Source organism: Oryctolagus cuniculus, chromosome 1 (genome assembly GCF_964237555.1).
Source record: "Oryctolagus cuniculus chromosome 1, mOryCun1.1, whole genome shotgun sequence".
NCBI classification, from domain to species: Eukaryota; Metazoa; Chordata; class Mammalia; order Lagomorpha; family Leporidae; genus Oryctolagus; species Oryctolagus cuniculus.
In genome coordinates, this window is record NC_091432.1 from 181,771,389 (window position 1) to 181,793,715 (window position 22,327).

At 41.9% G+C, this 22,327-nt stretch overlaps 1 protein-coding gene across 6 annotated transcripts in view; it reads left to right on the forward strand.

The window, feature by feature from the left end:
- The window catches only part of ADAMTSL1 (ADAMTS like 1), a 1,062,044-nt gene that overhangs the window by 1,000,047 nt on the left and 39,670 nt on the right, over nt 1-22,327 (forward strand). The window lies entirely within an intron of this gene.

The window sequence follows — 22,327 nt, forward strand, 5'->3', positions numbered from 1 at the left end:
GGCACCCTCCAAGAGCCAGACAATTTGGTTTAGGCCAGCCTTTTATAAGTAGAGCCTGAAACCTACCCAGACAAACTCCTCAAGGAAGTGTTTAAATAATTTCACCACATATGGTCTCCCTGACAGCTGTCATTAGGAATATTCGTCAAGTTATTGCCTATGTGTCCGGTGCCCTCTGTTAGCAGGGAACTATAGAGGTATCCCAATCATCACACCAGAATCATGGAAATGCTAGCAAAGCCTTCAAAGGACCTATGGAGGTGTCAAGGTAGAGGAGAAGACTTCTGCCTTTCACAGGCCTAGAAAAAATAGCAGTCCTATGCATGTGTGGGTAAAGGGAGTATACAGGCAATCTCTCTAATTTCCTCTTAATTGTGCTATGAACCTGATCCTAAAACTTGTTTTTAAGGAAAGCTGTTAAAGTGGTAGAACTCTTCATGCTAACTCTCAGTGACCCCAAATGTTGGTAACAGTAGCCAAATTATTCCCATTGCTCAAAGTTTAAAGTTTCTATTCTACCTGCCAACTAGCAAGCCACAAGAAGGCAAAGGGTTCCCATCATATTGATATATTGGTAATGACTTTTCCTAATAGCCACAGGGCCTAAATCTTTAGAGCACAGAAAGGTTACCTTCAGTTTTCATTATGATCTGAAATTAGCCAAGAATCCTCACAGTTTATCAGCACATAAGTAGATCTGACTTCTCTATTTCTAATCAAGGTAAAAATAAGATGCAGATACAGTAGCCAGTAGCACATTCTGTTTCTCGTCATTTGTACGTGGTGTTGAGTTTTTCCACATCACATTGACTAGAATTCATAGAAGTTTTGGATTGTGTATTTTCTTTGGTTTTCAAATGCCAAACTTATTCCATGTTAAATATTTGCATTGTGAACATCTTTATTTTAGAAGCATCACAATGAGAACAATTAATCATAGCCTGGTCACTAACAGGGTGTGCAGCAATTGCTTATTTTAAAATCAAATAACTCTTTGGGTCATTCAGGTGCCATTCAGCATGCTGGAACAGTTAACCTGTTCATAGTTTTCCACAACAGCTCTACTTTCGGTCTCCCTTATTCTGGAATAATATTTTGTCTCATTTTAACTGTGGGCTGTAAGAATTTATTGTGCTTTCTGCTGCTGCATTCCATTGCTAGTTTATGGTGCTTTGTTACCTTAGACTGGTATTTAAATCTAAGTTAAGAGACACCTTAATATTCCAGCCCACATCCAGACGGCCCTATTTGAATGAGACAGTGAGTCAGTGTCCATAAAGTCTCTGGCTGCAACTGCTAGTGGGGACTGTCAGTGTCGCATGGACTTGCAGAGATGAATTAGTGATGTCAACTATCAGGACTCTGAGAAGTAGGTTGAGACAGACCAGAACCTCACTATGATACTTTGGAACCAAGCCCTAAAGAAGGGTGGGATTTGAATAGGCAGAAGAGAAATGATTATTCGAGGTGCAGAAGATACCGAGAGCCTTGAGATGAAAATGTGCAAAATAGGTATCAGATATCTGTTCAGAAACAGCCATAAAACACCACTGCTTTAACACTGATGACAGGCTGCTCAAGTGAGAAAAAAACTAGGCCATCAACATAAGCAAGCCTCAGCCAGAGTTGGTCCACTCAGCTTAGGCTCTGACCCATAGCCCAACAATTCTAATGCCCTCCCTCCATCTTCAGGTCCTCCAGGTAGTGACTATGTTATACATATCCGGTTGCTTCCCTTTGGATGAGCTCTCACCCCTGGCTTCTATCAGCGGCCCCTTTTAGAGTGCAATGTGCACCCTGGTTTCAAGAAATAAGCCAGAGAGGTCAAGGAGGTGGTTTTGTGTAGGGTTGCCAAGAAGTCAGAACAATGAGTGGTTTCAAATCATACAGGGTCTTAAATACTAGACTGTGGAAGTAGATTTACTACATGAGAAATGTAGACAAACCCATGGGGGTGTTGAGTAAGGAAATGATACTGTAAAAAGTAATGTTTCATAGGAACCATCAGTAGTGGGAGAGGAATGAAGAAACACTGTTTAGAGGGTAACGGATACTCTAGACCAAGGTGGAAATATGTGGTGAAGACGCTGTTGATCACTCATCCCACAGCCAAGGCATCCCTAATCAGTCATGAGGCTCTTTTTCACTCAGCCCAGGCACTGCCTTGGAATTTAACATTCACGCCAAGCCTGGTGACAGTTGATATACAGGATGAAAGCCATTTGCCAACCCTGTGACAGTCATAAGTGTGTGTATTTCTCTGTGTATGAGGTTAACTGGCTATAACAGATTCGGAGAACTTCGTGGTTCTGGGCACGGCGACAGTAACCTTTGTGTTTTCATGGGAGGAACGGGAGAAGGGGCAGATATAGCATCTTTAAAGTCATGTATCAAAGCTAACTCTTCTTCATTAAGACTTGAGAGTTGAGATTCCCAGCAGGGAAGTCTACTCTGGAAATGTATATTTTAGTTATCAGACATCCTGGCATTGACTTCACTTGAAGCCACAGTTAGATGTTTCATGAAAGAGTGTTGATTGAGCAGCACATGCCACCACCACCTCCCCCCCCCGCCCCGGGCCTCACTTTCCATAACTGTAAAATGAAAATTTGGAACTTATGAGTCCCTTGTTGCTTTCACACTCTTAACAATGTGACTTGGACATGGAAAATGCCCAGTGGATGTTCAACTATGCCGAGTAGACCCAACTTAAGTGGACCCATTGTCCTAGACAGGACAGGTGTCGATGTTTTCATCCTAGTTCCCAACTGGCCTTTCTGCAGGCAGGTCAAAACTGTGCCAAGTGCTCTGGAACACAAGGCCACCATTGGTGGTCCCAGCCTAAAGCAGTACCCCACAGAGCTCCATTTTCAGACCAGCAGCATCCCAGGCCTCCCTACATCATTTAAGTCTTTTTGCAGCCTTCAATTAAATATTATTTTTGGCCAGTAAGGCCTAAGACTAATATTTCTCACAGTATTCATTTGTAGGGCATTAGCATTGATACTTTCTAAAATAACTCTTATTGGAGTTTTCATTATAAGAGCGATATGTCTTCATTATAGAATAAAAGCAAGAAGAAAAGGAAAATTATCTATAAATGTCTATTCCTGAGATAACCTGTACAAATGCCTTTTTCTGAGATATTAATATTCCTATATATGTATATATTTTACCTAAGGTGAAATATACTCTATACAGTGCTTGTGACTTTTTTTACTTCATGAGATATAACAAATGTCTTTCCATGTATCTAAATATTCCTCTATAGTTTCACTTTTAATGGCTACATTGGCAGGAAATGCTGAATCTTATTCAACTAGTTCTCTAATGTTGTATTTTTAGGTTCTTTGTGGTCCCTGGCCATTATTAATATATATATGAATGCATACGATGAATATTCTGATTTCTAAATCTTTGTGTGCATCCCTGTTTACTTAGGATCAATTCCTGGAAGTGGAATTACTGTGTCAAAGCTCATATATTTTAGGTTTTTGCTACATATGGTCAAATTTTCCTCCAAAAAAAGTTTTATCTATTTCTGTGGCCACCAGCATTGTCTGAGTTTTTTCTCCAAAATGTCATCACAACAAGGTATGACCAAAAGTTTTTACATTTATTGTTTTAATTGATTAATACATAATACCAAAATAGTATAAATATATTTCTATTCTGTATATTATTTTCAATAATTTTGATTTTTTTGAAGATTACTTATCTATTTGAAAGATTTACCAAGAGTGAAAGGGACAGGGAAAGGGGAGAGAGAGAGAGAAAATGAGAGAAATCTTCCACCCACAAGTTCACTCTCCAAATGGCTACAATGGCCAGGGCTTGGCCAGGCAGAAGCCAGGAGTTTCACTTGGGTCTCCCATATGGATGACAGGGTCCCAAGCACTTGGGCCATCTTCTGCTGCTTTTCCAAGGCCATTAGTAGGGAGCTAGATCAGAAGTAGGAGCAGCCAGGATGTGAATCATCACCCATTTGGAATGCACGTCTGGCAGACAGTGACTTTATCCACTATACCACAAGGCTGGCTGGCCCAAATAATTTTAATTTTTAATATATTTATCAGTCACATATTCATTTGTAAATTATTCAGGTTCTTTTTGCTCATTTTTGATAGATATTTTTATTGATTTATAAAGTACAAATATATATAACATATGTTTTATATGTTATATATGTTTTAGATATGTATGTTTTATATAAACATTTTTGACAATTTGCTAGTTGACTTATAATATTACACATTTAAAGTCAAAACTTAGTTTTGATGTAGGTATACAAATGTGAAATCATCATCACAGTCAATAAATGAACATATTCATCATCCCCAAAAGTTACCTTCTTGCTCCTTGTAATTGATCCCTCATACCCCTTCCCCTGACTACAACCAGCGCTCCCACCCCAGGCAACCATGGACCTACTTTTTATCAGTATAGACTGGATTGCATTTTCTAGAATGAAATCATACTTTTGGGAAATTTCGCTTCTTTCACTGGGGATAGATATACTGACATAGGCTGCAACATATATCAACTGTGCATTTCTTTGTAGTGCTGATTAGTGCTCCTTAGTGCAGGTATCCTACAGCTTGTTTGATTCACCTGTAGAGAGGTAAGATGGTTGTTTCCAGTTTCTAGTTGTTACAAATAAATCTTCTATGGCAAATCATACTTATTTATGTATGGACATGTGCATCATTTCTCTTGATTAAACATCTAGGAGTAAATGGCTGGTCATGTGGGAGGTGTGCATTTAACGTTATAAGAAATGGCCATACTTTTTTTTTCCAACACGTTTTACTGTTTTACAAGTACGTTATATTCTCACCAGCCATATTTGAAAGTTCAAGGTTCTCCACATTTTCTCCATCAAAACTTTCTCTGGTTTTTTTTTTTTTTTTTTAATTTTCGACACTACACTATGAATATAGTGATTTCTCATTATGGCTTTAATCCATATTTTCCTAATAACTGGTGGTGCTAACATCTTTTCAAGTGCTTATTCACCATCATTTCTTTGGTGAAAAGTCTTCTATACTTTTAAAGCTCTGTAATTGATTTGCATATTATTGAATTTTGTGAGATGTTTGTATATTTTGAATACAAGTCTATCAAATAAATGACTTCCAAATGTGTTTACTCAGCTAATGACTGTCTTTTCATTCTTTTAATAGTGTCTTTCAAAAAGTAGAACATTTTTTATTAGATTCAATTTATTTTTTTCTGTCATGGATCATTCTTTTGGTGTTCTGTTTAACAAATCTTTGTCTACCCCAATGTCTCAAAGATGTTCTCCTAGATTTTTTTCTAGATGTTTTATAGTTTTAGATCCAGTGATCATTTCTGTGATTATTTTGAATTAGTTTTGTATGTGATCTGAGGTGTATACTGAAGTTCATTTGTATGCATATGGATATCCAACTTGTCCACTACCATTTGTTGAAACATTATCCTTCCTCCACTGAGTTACCTTTGCACCTGTGGAAATTCAGTTGTCCTTATATGTGTGGGTATCTTTCTATACTCTCTATTCTATTTCAATGATGTATTTGTCTCTTTAGAGCAACAACATATTCTACCCAGTGCTATAGGGGTCTTGATGTTTTCCTAGTTGGTTGGCAGGGACAGGAACAGTTCCTTCTGTGAGGATCAGTACTGGCATATCTAGTGCTTTCAGGTTCTCTTCCCTGACCTAGCTAGTTTTTCACATGAATGCACTGATCCGTATTCTGCTGAACACTCCCAGGACACAACCATTCAGTTGTCAGTGCAGTGTCCATGGCTACTTCCCCACTGTAGTGGCAGAGTTGAATACTTGCCACAGACCCCATATGGCCCACAAGCTTAAAGTTTTTCTATCCGACCCTTTATAGAACACATTAGCCAAGCCCCGATCTAGTTCTTCCCTCATATAATTATGAAGGGTACCAAGGCCTACGGTTGTGATCACACAGCCCTGTCTCCAAGGAGCACATGCTTTCCACTGTGTCGCTGGGGTCCATGAGGTCAAGGACCCTGACAGACCCACCCTACCAAAAAGATATCCAGAGTGGAGAGCATCCTCAGGAAAGGCAGGAAACAGAAAACCTATGTCCTAAAAGCCCCAGAGTTTAGTGAAAATTAGATGGCCTTGGGTGGCTCTATAAGAAAATAGGTAAGTATAGGTAGCTTAAGAAAAACAGCTCAGTACCTCTCTTCAGCAAACCTTGCTTAAGTCTGGAGCCTGTTGAGTGTTTACAGAAGATACACATTGGGTTCAGTCTGCCCCTCTCTTTGGTGAGGCACTCTCCTCTGTGATGCCTCATCCAATGGGCTCTTCACAGCATCACTGCTGGAGGCACCTGTCACACTCGCCCACAGAGAGCCAAGAGGCCTCAGCCTTTCCTCATGCCTTGTGATTTAGCAATCTGAGGGAGTTTGCAGAGCAAAGCCTCCCCATGAAAGAAAGCAGTGTATCTGGTCCCTCGCCCATGCTTGGGACTGGAGGGCACAGCGACATGCCTGCAGCCTCTCGGCAGCACCAGCATGCTCCCCAGGGCAGTGGGCCCATCACCTCCAAGCCTGCATGCATGAAACCTCCACTTCTCAGAGGCCTCCCAGCCCTTGTGAAGCCAGGCAATGAGACGCAGTGGGCAGCAGTGTGTGCATTCTGACCACCTGAGACAGGCAGCTTGTATCTTTTATTCTCTGTCCATTCCCTGCTGAGATTTGCAGATCCCAGCTGGCATGAAGCACAGTTCCAGATGCCTCTGTTAAGAGCAACAACCCTCTTGTTGACCCAAAATCTCATGTTAACAGATGAAAAAATACTTTTTCCCCAGCACTGAAATATTAAGACTGGGCCATTCCTACAAATGAGGTCCTGCAGGTGAGGGAAATGTGGCTGGAATCTGTAGCACCTAGACCTAAATGTTAAAGGGAAAGGTCAGTGTTCACATGTCAGTCTGTCAAAGCAGGAATGTGTATTGGAAAGCAGTTTAATAAATATTAATATTCAAAGTTGAAACTCCTGGCAAAGCACCTAACAAGGCAGTATCTCGAGGATAAGTCCATGTATGCTTTCAGCAAATACTTATTGTCTGTTATATGCCCAGCCCTGTGCTAAGAGCCAGGGATGCACAGTAAATAAGTTAATCACAAACCTATTCCTCATTAATTCTTTCTAGAAAACTTAATTGAGGTTTATTTGCTGCATGCCAGACACTATTCCAGATACTAGGATATAGTAATAAATAAAACAAACCCTTGTACATCCTTTTGTACAATTTGATTCTAGTGGGGGCACTGGGAGTCTGATAGGAAAGTAATTCATTTAGACGAAAGTGATTACAAAAGGAAGACCTCAAGGGTGGGCATTGTGGCATAGCAGGTTAAGCTGCCACAAGGAGTCCCTGGCTCCTGGCTTTGACCTAGCCTAGCTGCTGCTGCTGTTACAGACATTTGGAAAGCAAACCAGTGGGTGAAAGATATCTCTCCTTTTCTCTCCCCACTCCTGTTCCTCTCCCCCTCTCCTCCTCCCTCTCCCTTCTGTCTCCCTCTTTCCCTATCCATTTCTCTTGGTCTCCCTCCTCTTCCCTCTGTCTCTTTCCCTCTCTGTTTCTTTCTCTGTTGTTCTACATTTCAAATAAATAAATAAATCTTTTTTAAAAGTGGGGTGGGGTGGTGTTAAGTAGGTGCTTTGAGAAATATGATAAGACAACTGCCCTGGTCTGAGCAGAAAAGTTAATGAGTGCAAGAAAGTTCTGTGTTGTTCCAAAGTAAGCCAAAGGGAACCCAGGAGAGAAGACTCTTCATTCAGCAAAGTGAGGTATCAGAGAAGGTTTAACAGAGGAGTAACTCATGCCTGAAGGATAAGTCAAAACACTCATACAATAGGGTATATCATTTTTGAGTTCCTTTGATATGCTGAACATCATTGAAGGCAGCAGGGAACAAAACACAAAAGTTTCTTATAGATCTTACATTGTAGTCCTGGGAATAGAAAATAAGCAGAAGGAGGAAAATGACATCATGTGTTAGAAGGTGAGGTGTGCTCTGGAGAAACAAAGCAGGGTAAAAGGATCAGTGGTACCCAGATGGGAAGGGGGTTGCAAGTAAAAGTTCTATGGTCCAGAGAAGACTCACTGAGAAAGTGATCCTTGAGCAGGGACATCAACAGGAGCTCCTGAGCATTGCACATGCGAGGAGGAAGAGAAGAGTGTCCCAGGCTCAGAAAGAGCCAGTGCAGCACTCTTGAGGTAGGGACATGCCTAGCACGTTCCAAGAACAACAACAAGACCAGCATCGCCAAAGTGCAGTCACAAAGGGAATACATGGGAGGAGAGAAGATCAGAGAGGTAACAAGGCAGAGGGCAAATCGTGTAAGGTCTTGTAAATAGCCACATTAAAACAACTGTGAGAGAAAAAATCTATAAATGCCCAAATTTATAAACAGACTCAATATTGCATTGAGCATCATGGGCTTTTTCCAGGATTAGGCAAGGGCAGCAGAAGTGATTTCTTTTATTGGAAACCATGTGGCCAACTGAATGTTATATAGCTGACTCTAGTAAAACAGAGGCTTATCAGGCTGGCTCTGGTACAAGCCAATATTGCTGATTTAATTTGACTCACATGTGTTGGGCACCTGCTATGTCTATCTGGCCCTGAGCTTCTGCAGGCACGTGCCTGGCCATTTCCTTCACGTAGTAAGAGGCTCCCAATTGCACAGTAGAGTCACTTGGGATATTTAAAAAACTATATTCCAATGAGACCAATTAAGTCAGAATCTCTGGAAGAAGGGCTAGGCATCCATACTTTTAAAAATTGCTACTTAGGGCCAGTGTTATGATACAGTGAGTCAAGCCACCACCTGCAATGCCAGCATCCCAAATAGATGCCAGTTCATGTCACAGCTGCTCCCCTTCCAATCCAGCTCCCTGCTAATGCACTTGAGAAAGCAGTGGAGGATGGCCCAAGTGCTTGGTCTACTGACATCCATATGGGAGACCCAGATGAAGCTCCTGGCTTCAGCCTGGCCCAGCCCCAGCTGTTGTGGCCGTTTAGGGAGAGAACCAGTGAATGGAAGTTCAATCTTCCTCTCTCTCTTCCCTTCCCATCGCTCTATGCATGTGTGTTTCCCTCTCTCTGTAACTCTGCCATTCAGATAAATATTTTTAAAAATTGCTTCTCAGCACTATAATGGACTTTTAAGGTCTTTTCTCTATTCCCTACTATCTATGTAGAGACTGATGTGAAAAAAAAAAATGGTGTTGTAGCACTTAGAATACCTTAGCCTGTCAATCAAGGCTCTTCAATCTTCAGAGCTAGTCTCCATATCCATCTTTCCATCCTATTCCCACCTTAGTCCTACCATTCTTGTCAAATATATCCCTATCACTTGCTATGGCCTTGATTCTTTTGTGATTTCCTGGCCTGCAATAGCCTTCCCTGCCTCATCTTTTTTTCAGTAATTCCTAAAGGTCTGCAAGGCCATAGTTTGAGGCCTCCGTGAATCCTTGGAGTGTCTCAGTTTTGAATGGTCACTCTCCATTGAGCTCTGAAATACCTACTCTAGACCAGAGTTAGGCAAACTTTTTCTGTAAAGAACCAGATAGGAAATATCTTAGGCATTGTGGGATGAAAGGTCTCTGTTGCGATTATTCCACTCTGCAGTTGTATGGAGAAGGCATCCCTAGGTGATAAACAGCTGGATGTGGCTGGGTTCTAATGACACTTTCTTGACAGGAATTGGACTGGGTTGGCATTAGGCCTCAGTTCACCAACACCTGCTCCAAGTCACTAATGTGGTGCTCAGCCCACCCTACCTTGTGTTATTGGAAATATTTCATATCTGTGTTGTGTCTAGGTCCTCAAGAGGGAAGACCCTGCATATTATAAAGGGACTTAAAACAGGACTAGGCTTAAAAGTCTTCTTGAGTCATTTCCATTTATCATTTCTATTCTAGTTGCACATCTGTTCCATGTACCTCCACCCTCACCCAACAAAAGCATACTTCCTGATTCTTCTGGTACAGACCGGATCAAGCACTTCCTGAATCCAATTTTGAGAAAATACACCTAGTGACTGTCAGTGCCCTGGACCACATCTGTTAGGGAGCCATTTTTCATCCTGACCAGTTGGAACACTCAGCTCATCATTACTTCCTCTCCAAAAATAGTCATGGCAGCAGCAAGTTCTGATGGTCAAAGGTTAGGTGCAGACCCACCCGAAGGGTGGCAAGAAAAGGGGTGCAGAGGAAGGGCAAGGAAACCATGTGGATGACGACCATGGTACTTAATGAGGAAAGGCAAAGGAAGAAGGTATTTATCCTGACCCTGCTCAAAGAGGTGTGAGTTGGCATCTGTTTCCTCATTTATACTGGGAGGTGAAGTTTAAGGCACAAGGAAAATGCTTTTGATTTCCCAGAGTTTTGCTTGCAAAGAGAATATGCTTTGCTATTAAGAAAAGTCAGCTTGTGGTTGTTTATGGCACATGTTTATGCACCTTTGTCTTGTGTTAAATAAAAATCTGAAGTGCGGAATAGAGATCCCCACAGGGACTTCAGGAAGCACCATAGTACATATAGTGGAAAACTAAATCAGTATTTCAGAGGGCATTTATGGGGAAGCCGCAGGAAGGAGTGCAGCAGCTCTTTGGACTGGAGTGCACATCCATAAATATAAAAGACACTAGAACATAAGCGACACCTAAAATAGTTGGGCAGAGAGAGCAAGGCAGTAAATCTTGCTTCGCCACTGTTCTAAGCCATAACAGGCATCCAGGCTTGGCCTTATTTTAAGACTCCAGATAGCCAGGAAACAGGGACCTTGAGAAAACTCACTCACACTTGCTCCTGCCCTGTCCTGGCACCAGGACACAATTCCCAGGCCTGTGTGCCCTCCCCGTGTCCAACAGGAATGACGTGAATGAGCTTCATGTCCCTGAAATAGACAGGGATTGAATGTACATGAGTGGGAAAATGAGGAACTCTACACTTTCCCTAATAAATCCTGGCTCAAGCCTCAAATGGCTCCTGAAAGTACCCACCCACTCTTGGTCTTTGCCCCTTGTGTTTGTGTGGTGCTAGAGTGGCAGTTTTACAACAGTCCCAGGGCCCAGAGGCAGGCTATAAAAGAGAAAGGCGGATTATGGCCTAAGGCCGTGCTGTCATCTGTGAAAGTTGGCCTCAGCTCCTAGCTGACTCTATAGAGTAGAGGACAGGGTGCCTCAATCAGAAGACCTGTTTCTGAATGCCCAGCATCTGGTCCCTCATGTATAAATAACACCCAGCTCACAGAACTAATTATAGTGAGGGCTGAATGAGATGTCATGTGCAATGCACCTAGTTTAGTGCTTGGCACAAAGTGCATGCTGGTGAAAGTGAATTTTTTGGCCTGTTTCTCTAACTTCCTTGTTGAGAATCTAAGAAGCCCCTTCTCCCCTTCACTGTGGCCTTTCACATGTTCTCCCTTGGATTAGAGGGTCAGAGCTTGTTGCCATCGTGAGTGTAAATTACATCATACAAGAGAGAGTGGCCTGTTGGAGGGTTCATCCATGCCAGGTTCTGGGTAGGAGCAGAGTTCATTAGGTGTGGCCCCTGACAAAAAGGAAGTTCTTGTTAGAAAAGATGAGCCCTGAAGAAATGATGGGAAAGCAGTGTAAGTCGGTGAGGAAGGAAGAAAACAAGCAGTCAGAATAGCTGCTCGGAATTTATGAGGAAAGACCAAGAGTCAGTCTTCTCCTAGAGGTTCTCTTCCCATCTTTGTATCTAAGATCTGTGCTGTCTATCGGGATACTCCCCATGCATCTTGGGACTTGCTGCACAGAAGCCGGAGTGCCTGGCTTTGCTACTTAGCAACTGTTACATGACCCTGGGCTGGCCGTGGGAGTCTCCCCTGACTTTGCCTGTAAAACAGAGGTCAGCACTGCATATGCCTCCAGGGTTTTGGAAGGTAATAAATTAGGAAATAGATGTAAAGGACTTAGAATGGTGCCTTTGCACACAGCGAGTGCTCAAATAAGGTTAGTCGTGACAGTTCTGTGCCTGTTGTTGCCACACCCCTCCCCTCTTTGAAGTGGGAATGTTAAGACTGAAGATCAGATCCTGGAGGCAAAGATGGAGGTAGATTCAAGCCTCAGTCAACCAAGCATTTTTTTTAACTTACCCATTTTATGCTGTTCTTGTTTTCTGTGTGTATTTGCTAGTTAATTTAATTCACATTTTATTCAAGTTCCCTTTGAAAGTGTCAGCATATCTCAGATACATTAGGCAAAAAATAACCAAAAAGAAAAAAAGGAAATGAATTTTGCCCACCACGCAACCCAAAAGATGACAATTGCTTGAGTTTTGGAATAGGTGTTAAAATATGGTCAAACTCACAGAAGCTTCAGGAGCCTGCCTTTCTCATCAGTAAAATAGGTTGGTGACCTGCTTCTCAGAACTGACTTGAAAATAAAATGATTAAATACATGAAAACATTCTGTGAGGTTTAAAGTACTCTATAAAGCTTAGATTGCCTTGGTCCTAGGGCTAGACATAAGAGAGGCCACAAAGACAAGATTTCTAGGACCCCAAGGAGAAAACAAAACTCTGGACCACTGGTGAAACATTCCATTCTAGCCAAGAGCAGTTACCTTACCTGTTTTTGCTGCACACTGGGATACAGGCTGATTATTGTCTTTAAGGGACCTTGGGGTCAAGGGTAGCTAAAGAGTGGTACTCGTAACATCTGAGTTCATGGGGAAGTGGGACTTAAGCAGCTCAAGGAAGAATGTATGGAATTATACAGGCCAAGAAAGGAACAAGGGTAGAATTAGCCGGTGCCGCGGCTCACTAGGCTAATCCTCCGCCTTGCGGCACCGGCACACCGGGTTCTAGTCCTGGTCGGGGCACCGGATTCTGTCCCGGTTGCCCCTCTTCCAGGCCAGCTCTCTGCTGTGGCCAGGGAGTGCAGTGGAGGATGGCCCAAGAACTTGGGCCTGCACCCCATTGGAGACCAGGATAAGTACCTGGTTCCTGCCATCGGATCAGCGCGGTGCGCCAGCCACAGCGCGCCGGCTGCAGCGGCCGTTGGAGGGTGAACCAAAGGCAAAGGAAGACCTTTCTCTCTGTCTCTCTCTCTCACTGTTCACTCTGCCTGTCAAAAAAAAAAGGGGGGGGGGGGAGTAGAATTAGATCCCTCCTCCAAATCCCCCTCTGTGCCCAATCACCATAACAGAAAAGGAACAAAGGACAGGCTCCTGGTCTAAGTCCAGTGCTTGGCCTGTGAAGTCCAAATGCCAGGATCACTTGGTTTGTATTTATGAAAGTAGTTGACTGTCATGGAATCAAAATTCAGTCAGGGTCTTGTCTCCAATCAGTCACCTATAAACACTGGTGAGGCTTGCAATTTGCCACCTTTTCATCTCCTATATCCTGCTATGTTTGGGAAAAGTTATTTGGCTAACATGGTAGAAATCAAGTGAGTTTTCTCCCTTCCCATAATTAGCTGCAGTGTCTTCAATCTTTTATGAAACAGAATTACTACACAGCCTCTGACTTAACATACCTGTGGTCTTCTGGACAAACATTGGGAAGTCATCCCCACACACATACACCTCAACTTCCTGCCATGCTTGCCTATCAGTGTTGGCATTGATAAACCCCTAAGCCCCTCCTGAGGCCTCCTGAGACCTTAAGCCCCCAGAGCTAAAAAAGCAACCCATTAAATTGTATTTTTGCTCTTCAAAGGAGTGGGAGAAAGAAAGGTAGGGCTTTCTTTGCAGCATCAGTTTGAACTTTCTCCCTTCAAAAGGGTACCTTCCAGATATTCAAGAAATGAGAAATACTGGTTGCCTATGAGGAGAGGAACCAGGTAGTTGAGGGAGAGATGTGTGAGAAAGAATTTTCACAGCGTTCCCTCTTCGTACCTTTTAAAGTCTGAACCAAGTATATGAATTAACTATTCAAAAGTAAATGAATACATAAAATCTAGTTTTGTTTCAGAAACATATCTTGGGTATCTACTGAGTACCAAAATTCCGTGATATCTTGACCATCACAGAGATTACAGCTTGGGTCTTCCAGTCTTCAGAACCTCAGAAATATAGACCTAACAGAGTAGAAAAACACATTTCCTTTGCTGATAGAAAGGAGGCTAAGGGAAATGAGCCAGAAACACATTATGGTACCATTCAATTCTAGGTCAGGAACACCCTGGTATAGCTGGGTTTTGTTTTTGTGTAGATGTTTTAATAACCATTCTGGAGAGGCCTTTTGTCAGGAAGTTGCCATTCTATGGTTGCAGGTAGCATTCCTGAAGAAGGATTTTCGCTTCCTTTGAAAAACTGCACAGCCTAAGAAGGGTTTTGCTGACTCTGCTGTCCCCTACCCACGGTAGCCCACAAAGCTAACCTTAGTAGCTCATGCCAGAGGTAGCTTGGGACAAAGGACGATGATAATAATTGCACTCTTATTTGCGAAACATAACCTCGTACTTTGCTTCAGAGTTCAACCCTCTTCTACCCTTCACCTTTAAGACCTTATCTCTCAAAGGTATGTAGAAAGACAAGTCTGACCCCAGAAACGTTCTATCGAGAATCTTTTTATGTGAAAATCTATTATGATTTTGGAATTCTTCATTTCTTTGTTGCCGGTGCCTGCTTAGAAATAATGAGCTCCCTGTACATTTGTTGCCAAGGCGATATCAGACTGAAAATTCATTCATGGCCCTTTCTGGAACCTGGCAAGGACTGCTGTATGTAATGTGTGACTCTTTGAAGTGGTATCATGAGAGATAAACCAGCACAAGCCTGTCGTCTGTTGTCCTGCCAACTTCCTGAGCCCAGAAAAAAAGAACATAGGCCCAGAAGAGAATGACCACAGCATTTGTTTATGCACAGTAAAGACTATACCACTTAATTCCTCTCCTTGTGCTCCCAGTCTCTGCCTTAATGAACTTGCCTGGCATCACAGATGCTTGCTCAGAGCCATGGTTCAGAGGCTGGCTCATCATACTTAACCTGAAACTCGTATCAGGGAGATAGAGAAGGCAAGGAGATTTTATTAGGACTTTCTGCTAAGCATGCTGGAATCACTTCTGAGATGGTACAATTGGAGAGAGAAAAAATATCATAAAAAGTTAAATTGGGGGAGGGGGGAAGTGAACAAAACAAGACTTTTGTTAAGCTTCTTTTCTTGAGGACCTGCACATGTTTAATACAAACCTTGATTTGATTATGCTTTTTGATTTATTAAAATCTAAGTATCATTCAGATGATTGTATAGCTAAACTTTAAAGATCTTTTAGTTTTAAGATTAACTGGTTTCTACCAAATTTTAGGAATGATTTTTTTGAGAAGACATCATTGGCATTCAAATAAAACAAGGTTATTAGGTTACCGACTTTGAGATGTCGGTAGTATCTCATGGATAGAGAATATACTTATTTTCAGAGCAGCAGCCAGGTGGGAAAAGGAGGGAGAATTGTTCAAAAGTCACAGGACTTGTGCAAAATGAAACCAAGGAACAGCCCCACTTTCTGGGCCATCAGCAGTTTTGCTGCCTTAAATGTACATGTTCATCACTTCCGTCAGCCCCTCAAATCCTGGGGTCTTGGTGGATACAGCATGCTTTTCTCTCTTCTTTTTCGTGGTATTCTATTTCTTGATTTGGAATAAGAATTTCCTCTTTCTTTAGTGTGATTTCACTTTGAAATAATCTCAATTTTATAAGAAAGTTGAAAGTAAATACAAAAAAATATTCTACCTGATTACCTGATCCATTTGTAAGATTAAAAGAATCTACTCACTTTCTCGGGCATGGAAAGCCAAGACACTGTGGCAAAAAAATTACCTAAATGAAAGATCTCTGTGAGTGAGATCCCAGCAGAAAGAACAGGCTATCAAAGAAGGAGGTACCTTTCTCTGAAGGGAGGAGAGAACTTCCACTTTGACTATGACCTTGTCTAAATAAGGTCGGAGTTTGTGAACTCAAGAGGCTTTCATAGCCTTGGCACTCATGACAAGAGCTTAGGGTGATTACTGACATCATAAATAAGAGTGTCAATTGTTAAATCAACAACAGGAGTCACTGTGCACTTACTCCCCATGTAGGATCTCTGTCCTTAATGTGTTGCACTATGCAAATTAACAGTAAAACTAGTACTCAAACAGTATCTTATACTTTGTGTATCTGTGTGGGTGCAACTGTTGAAATCTTTACTTAGTATATACCAAGTTGATCTTCCGTATATAAAGATAATTGAAAATGAATCGTGATGAAGAATGGGATGGGAGAGGGAGTGGGACATGGGATGGTTGCGGGTGGGAGGGAGGTTATGGGGGAAAAGCCACTATAATCCAGAAATTGTACTTTGGAAATTTATATTTATATTTATTAAATAAAAGTTTTTAAAAATTTTTAAAAAAGAATCTACTCCCAAATCACATGGCATTTAGTAGCCAGGTCTCTAAGTCTTCCTCAATCTGGAACAGTTCCTTGGACTTCTTTTGATCTTATGACCTTAACAGTTTTGAAGATTAAAGGCTAGTTATTTTGGAATATTTCCCTCAACTTCAATGTGTCTGATGTTTCCTCGTGATTAGATTCAGGCTGTGCATCTTTGGCAGGAGCATCACAGAAGGGATGCTGTTCTCTCAATTGCATAATCATGATTTTCATTGTTAATTCTCATCACTTGATGAAGGTGAAAAGGTCAGCCTTTTCCATTGTAATGGTATTCCTTTTCTTTTAGTATTTTGTGGGGAGTTGCTTTGAGATGATGATTAGTATCCAATTCCTTGTTTAACTTATAATTTATTTATACCCTAATGGACCCAGGGATTCCTGTCTTGTGGGCTATAATCTACTGCTATTGTCTTTTGTTGTGATGTGAAAAAAAAAAAATGTTCCCAGATACTGCCAATGAGAGCCCATTTAAAAATGACACCTGTATCCTTTGATAAGTCTGTATCACTGTTTGAAAATTTCATTACTCTCTGGCACAAGAAAACATTCTCCACTCATCCCTGCTCCAGCCCTAAAGAATAGTCATTTAGAAACCCTGATCTCAGTGTCAGGGCCATTCATTGCTGTTGGAGTAGCACTATTCTCTAGGCACAGAGCTGAAGAATACATGCATATGTGCCTTCATGTACACACCTACATATGCAAACATACTTACCATTATAATCATTTCTACACTTATCTGTATATTATCATGAGTCCTCCCTTTTAGCTCCAATTATTATTCAACATTACAGGATTTATCCTACTTGTTCTCCCATTATTTCTAACATGCCTACTTAATTGATCACACTCTCTATATAAATATGTTCCTATCACTGCTGCTCCCTATTCACACGCACAGACACAGTCCTTACCCCACTCATGTTCTGACACCCCACACCAGGCCTCCACCTTCATGTAGATGCCCTTAGCACTCTCCTCAGGCTCAGTACCCTATTCTGCACTAGCCTGGAGTCCCTTCTCTATGAACATTACCTTCTTTAGCCTTACCTAATAAGTTTTGGACTGAAGTGTTTAAGCAAGGAAAAAAGAAGGAAGGCTGTGCATTCCTAAACAGAAATAAGATTGCTTTCAGGCTTAGAAAGCAGAGGGTGAGGCAGGGAGGGAGCAAGAGGAGTGGGTGCTTGGCAGTGCCCAGTCTCTGTGCTCCCTGTGGCAGAAAGGATACGCCAGGTCAGATCCCGATTGCTGCCCTCATGTCCATCAACTCTAACCTGTGCTGAGCCTGGAAGTGCTCCCATGTTTTTATGTTTCTGATACTGAATAAGGGAATTCTATCATCAGTATCCACGAGATCCACAAGCCTTGGGTACTCCAAAGGTCCTATTCTGTGTTCAAATATGCTTTCCTTCAGTGAAAGAATCCAGAACTTTGTTCATATTCTCCAAAGGATCTGTGACCCAACAACGGCAACTACCTTCTGCACATCAGAAGGTTTAAAAGATTCAATCTTGCCAGTAATCAAAGGAAAGTAAATAAATATGAGATATGATTTGCTGTTTATGAGATTGGTAAAGATCAAAAGCATTTGCGAAATCTACATTAATTTCCCAATCACTGCTTTAACAAATTACCACAAATGTAGTGGCTTAAAACAACAGATTTCTTCTCCTTTTTTAAAAGATTTGTTTATTTGAAAGGCAGAATTATGGAGATGGAGAGACAGAGAGAAAGAGAGAGAGATCTTTTATCTACCAGTTCACTCCACAAATGGCTACAATGGCCAGGGCTGGGCCAGCCCAAAGCCAGGAGCCCAGAATTCCATCCAGGTCTCCTATATGGGTCCCAAGTACTTGGAACATCTAATACTTCTCCAGGTGCGTTAGCAAGGAGCTGGATGGAAAGCAGAGTAGCTGTGACTTAAACCAGCTTCTGAATGGGATGCCAGCATTGCAGGATTCAGCTTAACCCACTATGCCACATCAGCAGCCCTGGATTTCTTCTCTAAACAGATCTGGAGGGAATAAGTACAAAGCAGAACATACTGGGCTGAACACAAGGTTAGCCAAGCTGTGTTCCCTCTAGAGACTCAAGAGGATAATCCATTTCCTTGCCTTTTTCGACTTCTAGAAGCCACTGCATTCCTCAGCCATGACACTTCTGCTTTGGGGATGGCAGTATAGGATCTTCATGTCTCCTCTGCTCTGGCTGCTCTTCTGTGTATTACAAGGATCCTTTTGAATATATTGGGCCACCTGGATGGCCCAGGATAATCCCCCATGTCCAGTTCTTGCAAGGTCTCCTTTTCCATGTGAAGTAGAAAAAAATCATAGGTTTCAAGGATTAGTAAATGGATTTCTTTGGAGAGAACACAGAGAACACATTATTCTGTTTACCAAGCACTATACCCAAGAATGAGATGATGTATACTATCATGCACTGTTGCTAAATTAGCATAACATGAGGGCAGTTTGGCAATATATATCACTTTTTTGAAATGATAATCATTAATCTGACAATGCCACTTTGATGATATAACTTAGATATTTCAACACAGTGATGTACTTCCAAAAGTCAACAGAAAATGGAATTAAAAGATAAGTTTATTTAGGTACAAAAAAACCTGAAATCCATGCATAGTTTTTCATTAAATGTATTTTACATAAACTGAATATTCCTAATATGTACTAAGAAATTAATCATAGCATAGTTAATATTAGTGGAAAAATGAAACCATATAATTATTTGTAGAGAATTGATTATTCTTTTTCATAGATTTTCTTTAGTTTCATTTCAATTGAAAGGCAGAGAGACAGAGATCTCACATCCACTGGTTCGTTCCCTAAATGCCAGAAATACCCAATGGGTAGCAGAGACCCAAGAACATCAGTCATCGCCTGCCTCCCAAGGTGCATATTGGCTGAAAGCTGGAATCAGAAGCAGAACCAGGGTTCCTAGGCATTTAATATGAGATTCTGGCTTCCCAAATGGCATCTTAATGGTTGCACCAGATGCCCATTCCAGCTAAAAGATTCTGATACATTCATATACAAACTTTTTTAAAAAGATTTTATTTGAGAGGTAGAGTTACAGACAGTGAGAGGTAGAGCCAGAGAGAGAGAGATCTTCCATCTACTGGTTCACTCCCCAATGGCCACAATGGTTGGAGCTGGGCTTATCCAAAGGCAGGAGCCAGGAGCTTCATCTGGGTCTCCCACATGGGTGCAGGGGCCCAAGCACTTGGGTTCACTCCCCAATGGCCACGACGGTTGGAGCTGGGCTTATCCGAAGGCAGGAGCCAGGAGCTTCATCTGGGTCTCCCACATGGGTGCAGGGGCCCAAGCACTTGGGCCATCTTCCATTGTTTTCCCAGGCCATAAGCAGAGAGCTGATAGGAAGAGGAGCAGCCAGGACTAGAACTGGCGCCCATATGGAATGCCGGTGCTGCAGGCAGAGGATTAACCTACTGTGCCACAGTGCTGGCCCCCATATACAGACTCTTAAGCAGCAATTTGAAAGAATGACATAGATCCATATTCACTGATAAAAGATTACCCAAGATTTATTAACCTATCCAATCACATATGTGTGACTGGAAGAAGCAACCTTCAGAGCAGTTATCTCTGAGTAGTGAAATTTGAGGAAGGTCTTAGTTTTTATATTTTTTCTGAACTTTCAATCTGTGATGAATAGGTGCTGATCTTTTTAGAGCAGAAAGTTGAGCACTTTAATTAGGGAAGGAGCTGCTGAGTTCATCTTCCATCTTGAGAAAATGACTGTTTTCTTTGGAGGAAAAATATATCTTGCACAGGGGATTTAGTGGTTTTACTAGACTATTTGTTCTCAGTATACAGAAATTCTAATGATCTCATACCTATCCAAGAGGCTAGCCTTGGGGCAAAGTGTAGACTGCCACCTCCTTATAAATAAAGTTTTTTTTGTTTGTTTGTTTGTTTTTTTTTTTTTTTTTTTTTTTTTTTTGACAGGCAGAGTGGACAGTGAGAGAGAGAGAGAAAGGTCTTCCTTTTGCCTTTGGTTCACCCTCCAATGGCCACCGCAGCCGGCGCGCTGCGGCCGGCACACCGCACTGATCCGATGGCAGGAGCCAGGTACTTATCCTGGTCTCCCATGAGGTGCAGGGCCCAAGCACTTGGGCCATCCTCCACTGCACTCCCTGGCCATAGCAGAGAGCTGGCCTGGAAGAGGGGCAACCGGGACAGAATCCGGCGCCCCGACCGGGACTAGAACCTGGTGTGCCGGCACCGCAAGGCGGAGGATTAGCCTAGTGAGCCGCGGCACCGGCGAATAAATAGTTTTATTTGGGTACAGTCATACCCAAAGCTGTCAAGTTACATTGGCAGTGTTGAGTAGTCATAACGGAGACATAAGGTCCACAAAGCCTAAAATAAATATTTACTATCTGGCCCATCACAAAAAAAAATTCACTAATCCCTGTTCTAGGTTTTCTTATTGACAAGGATGGCAAAAATCTTTTTACTACTTTGTTGTCAGTAAATTTTTTGGCACAACAGAATCAGATAGCAATACATGAGCACCCTATTATAAATATTTCATGTCCCAACCCACAATCATAATCCAAAAATGCATGTCAAGAGGAAAAATCACATTACTGTATAAAAGTTTAATTGGGGGGTATTTTCCAGCTTTTGTCTCTAGAAAGATCTATGAACAAAATTCTAATGACTTAATTCTGCATTGTAATATAGCCTATAGGTGCTCAATAAGTTGCTAAATAACAGGCATAACCTTTCCCCCACACTGAGTGTCCTGGCTCCGCCCAAGTCCTTTGAAGATCTCTCTGCTATGCTAGGAATGTCTTTGAGCAGCTCAAGGGAACATTGGTTCTCACTGCTGTCAATTATATAGAGAGCAGGTGATATCAGACTGCTTATTAATAATTTTCAATATTAATAATCCTGTGGGCTCCTGCCATGTTCAGAGAAGAATTCTGAATACTGGCTCAAATAGACGAGACAACATGGTAAGTTTTTAAGCATTTTATTTAGTGAGAGAAATGTGCAGGAGAGTGAGGGCTTTATTTAGGGGAGAAAGAGAAGTCTAGAAGCTAAGTTGGATCCAAAGCAAGCAGAGAGCAGGTCAGGAGCAAGCCACGTGAAGCAAGCATATGGTTATGAGCAGCCACAAGTAGTTTAACATGGTAGCAAAGCGAAGGCAGAGAGTAGGCAGCCTGAAGGCCACACACCCCAAAGGCACAGGGCAACAAAGAAGGGGCCAACCATGTTCCAGGCCCTTTATCCACTTCCAAAGAGGAATGGTTACATACTCTGATGGGCAGGTGGGCATACACGTGGGGTCATATAGTGGCATGAGAGCACACAGGAGGCATGTCTTCCAGTTCACAAATCTAATCAATTTTTAGCCTATTTGCCTGTGTACATCACAGGAACATGTCCATCTTTTGAATGCATTTTTCATTCTAGACCCTCTGCCTTTGCCTGGTGTGAGAGCTGTGAAGAATAGGAAAGCCCAAAAAAGCATAAATTTAATCAAGAAGTTATATTTTCCTAGCAGAACAGCCTGTATTCTGTCTCATCCAGAAGAAAATTTGCCCCAAATACCAGGGAACAATGGAGGATATATATATATCAGTTTTAGGGCCTCTAAGTCCAAGTGATTCTTTCAGAGGCCAGAACTGACTCTGGGGATCTGAAGCATGATACCTATGAAACATGATACCTATGAAGCCTTCAGGGAGCCCTCGAAATGCCCCAAGGGAATATCTGAAATAAATACATCCAAGGCAGATCTGGGAACCACACCCAAAGGGGACTAGGAACCAGAAGAGACCAGTACTAGAAATGAAGGTTGCAAGACAAATAGGCATTCGGACAGCTATTGTCTGCTCT